General features: G+C 55.6%; 1 long non-coding RNA gene across 1 annotated transcript; it reads left to right on the forward strand.

The window, feature by feature from the left end:
• The first annotated feature begins 245 nt into the window (after positions 1-245).
• LOC120888530 (uncharacterized) lies at positions 246-2,808 on the forward strand. Its single transcript, XR_013423535.1, has 3 exons — positions 246-690; positions 803-896; positions 2,261-2,808. It is a non-coding gene; the product is annotated as an uncharacterized LOC120888530 (long non-coding RNA).
• The last annotated feature ends 575 nt before the right edge of the window (positions 2,809-3,383 follow it).

Below are 3,383 nucleotides of genomic sequence, written 5' to 3' on the forward strand. Positions count from 1 at the left end.
ACCTTGGCCTCAGGGGGGCACGGGCACACAGGCTGCACCCTGACCTTCGACACGCCACTCTGCGCTGCGGTGGGTTGGCCTCTGTCACCGAGCGACTGAGCCCCTCCCTCAGCGGGCACCAGATTTCACCTGAGCCAGGGAACCCCAGGGTCAGAGCAGGGAGACGTGGTGCTGGTGGCGCAGCCCGGGGTGGACAGGCTGGGCAGGGCTTCTTCGGCACCTCCCTTGCTGGGCAGGGAGGCCCCGCCCGTGCTCAGAAAGTTGCAGGACCTCTCATGGAGGCCAGAGCGTGAGCCTCCTGTTCCCGACAACCAGCAGAAGGAACAGTTAGCTAAGGAAAGGTGTCCGCTGCGGACAGGCCCATGCTGGGCTGGCCGGGAGGGAAAGCCAGCTGCCCAGCCAGACTTGGAACAATGCTCAGCTGCTGAGTAAAAACAGATGCCGCTTCCCGTTACAGAATGAGCTGCCGGCCCGGCCCCAGGGCCAGGCTTCTCCTCCCAGAGGATCAGCTTCGCCAGGCAGAAGCCAATGAGAGGACCCCACCTCCTCACCCCCGCTGAGTGCCTCCTGGGAGGGGCCGGGAGGGCTGGCTTCCTGCTGAGCTAGACTCCGCACTGGCCTCTTCCTGTTAGGGCTGGGAAAGCCAGGGCCAGGCAGCTGGGGCTCTGTCTGGGGCGCTTGCAGAGCGAGGTCTGTGCAGGGACACTTTCTTTTCCTTAGCTGCGGGGCTCGGCTGCCTGTGATGGCGTGACTGCAGCCTCAGTGCCCACTGAGGTAGCTTTTCTTGCTCTTGCTCTGGAAGGTGCTGTTCGCCTCCTCGCGGACGAACCACCGATATCTCCAGCAAGACCAGCTCGGGCCAGCCTGACGCTGCCAGCCCGACAGCCAGGCACAGAGTAGGTACCCAGCAGTCCGCAGCTGGGGTGGGGGGCAGGGGGGCTGCCTCAGGGTTCTCTGGGACTGTGCCCCCCCACGCCCCCTGTCCCCTGCAGCCCACGCTCTCCCCTCCGACCGGCGCCCTCTTCAGTGGCTTTCACCCAGAGCTTGATTTCCTTCACATCTCCGCAGCCGCCCCGCACAGCACCAGGACAGGTGGCAATGCCCTCTCTGTTTCGGCAGCTTGGGTTTGATTCATGGGGAATTAGACCCAAAGCAGCCATGGGCTCTCAGAGGCTGCTCCCCGCCAGGGGACCCCATGCACTGTGCCGGCTCTCACACAGCCCCTCGGGCAGCCTGGAGAGAGCCAAGGTGTGGAGGAGGCGCTCCAGGTGCGAGGCTCGGCAGCACCGCCCAGCACTGTGGAGCCCTCCAACAGCCCCGGGCAGCTGCTGAGACCAGAAGGTCACCTGCTGGTGCCGGGGCTGATGGCCACCTTCACACCTGGAGTCCCGCAGTCCCAGGGGCCTGTCCTCTCAGGATCCACCCCCCTAAGGTCTCCACAGGCTCCTCCCAGGGGGCAGTTCTCTGTCTTCCAGACCCTGACAGCTTCCCAGAGCCCTGGGCGTCCCTCCTTCAGAACCTTTGTGACTGATTTCCAGAAGGGACTGAGGTGGTGCCTCTGTTGGACGCTGGCCCTTCTCAGCTCCTGGCAGCAGGGGGTGTGTGGCCAGGTGTCTCTGCTCTGTGATGGTGACCTTGATCTTGGGGACAGTTCCCCTGCGGGGTCTCTCCGGTGAAGCTACCACTTTCCTTTTGCAGTTAGTATATGGTGGGGAGACTCTTGGAGACTCTGCAAATACCCTGTTTCTGACCCAACTATGGATGTGTCCAGTGTCTCCTGACTTGTGGTATTTGCCGTATTCTGTTTCAAAATAATTTTTTAAATGATCGGTATCTCCCAGCCAGGAATAGTGGTGCACACCTCTAATCCCAGTGACTCAGGAGGCTGAGGCAGGAGGATGGGCAACTTCATGGCCAGCCTCGGCAACTTAGCAAGACCCTGTCTCAAAAAATAAATAATTTTTAAACGAAAAGGACTGATGGTATAGCTCAGTGGTAGGGTCCAACCCCCAGTCCTGGGTTCATCCCCAGAATCACAACAAGCAAAACAAGATTGATACCTCGCTGTGTGTCTAAGGAAAAATACAACACAGAACACATTCCTAACAAAAAATGGCTGATTAAAATCGATGGTTTTGTGATACTGATTGGATGTAGGACCTCATGCCAGGGAGACTCTCTACCATGGAGCTACATTTAAAAATGAAAATTTTAAAAATTTGAGACAGGGTCTTGCTAAAGTTTGATCCTCCTGCCTCAGCCTCCAGGGGAGCTGGGCTGCCAACTGTGCACCTCCATGTCCAGATAAAATGAAAATTTTTGATGGGAAAACGGTAACTAACCTCACAGACCAGGATCAAAGGCCAGGATCCGGACCAAGACCACAGGAATCTCAGCCACAGGACATCACACCCTCATCCTTGGGCAGAGTCTCAGAACCAACCCTCTGGGAGCCAGAGCCTGCCTGGTGCTCACAGAGGTGGGTCCCAGGATGGGTCCCAGAGGTGGACTCCAGGTGGACTCCACGTCCATTAAAGACAGACAGAAGCAGAGGTGGAGTAGAGAAGCATATTGACTTTGTGACAAGGTGGAGGGTGACTATGAGATATTTTGTAGCACAGAATTGTTCTAGTTAAATTGTAACAAGGAAGTTAAAAGAGTCTTGAATTTAAGGATGAATCGTGTAGTTGCTTTTTTAAAAAAAAGAATTGTTCAGAATTTGTGCTCTATCATTGGGAACAAACGGCTGTCAGAAGCAAGCTTCTTGGCAGATATTAAAGGAGTAACAATAAACACTGTTAATTTGTACTTTCAAGATAAAATTGATTAAAATAATAAGAAATTAACATCTTCTGGGAAAAAAAAAACTTGTGAAAATCTTTTGAAAACAGATGGGCTGATTTTTTTTTTTACAGTCACCAAAAATAATGAGTGTCACCAACAAAAAGTTCTCCTGTCTGCAGAGTTGGAAATGGAGATGTCATTTTCTACTTGTTCTTCCCCTGGGTGGTGGGTTGTGATTCCATTTGTTAACAGATATCCCCGTGCCACCTGGCGTGAAGCTGCCCGCTGAGGTGCCCGAGAGGCTCCCAGAGTTGGCGGATGGGACTGGAACGTGAACACACAAGCCAGCGAGTCCCGGTCACTGCTGGGACTGCTGCTTCCAGAAGTCCAGAAAGCCTGACCCCCTGAAGGTCAAGAGCCCAACCCAACCGAGCAGCAGACGCCCCACGCCTGCCAGGAAAGGCCCCAGAGCCCAGCAGCGGGCGGCTCACTCTGCAGAAGCCCAGAAAGGGCTTTGTGGGTGATCCACAGGGAGTTCACGTGCGTCTGGGTGTCCGGGTCACACTCTGCGCTTGCCGTCGTTGGTCCACGACACACTG

The sequence above is a fragment of the Ictidomys tridecemlineatus genome, chromosome 6 (genome assembly GCF_052094955.1).
Source record: "Ictidomys tridecemlineatus isolate mIctTri1 chromosome 6, mIctTri1.hap1, whole genome shotgun sequence".
Lineage (NCBI taxonomy): Eukaryota > Metazoa > Chordata > Mammalia > Rodentia > Sciuridae > Ictidomys > Ictidomys tridecemlineatus.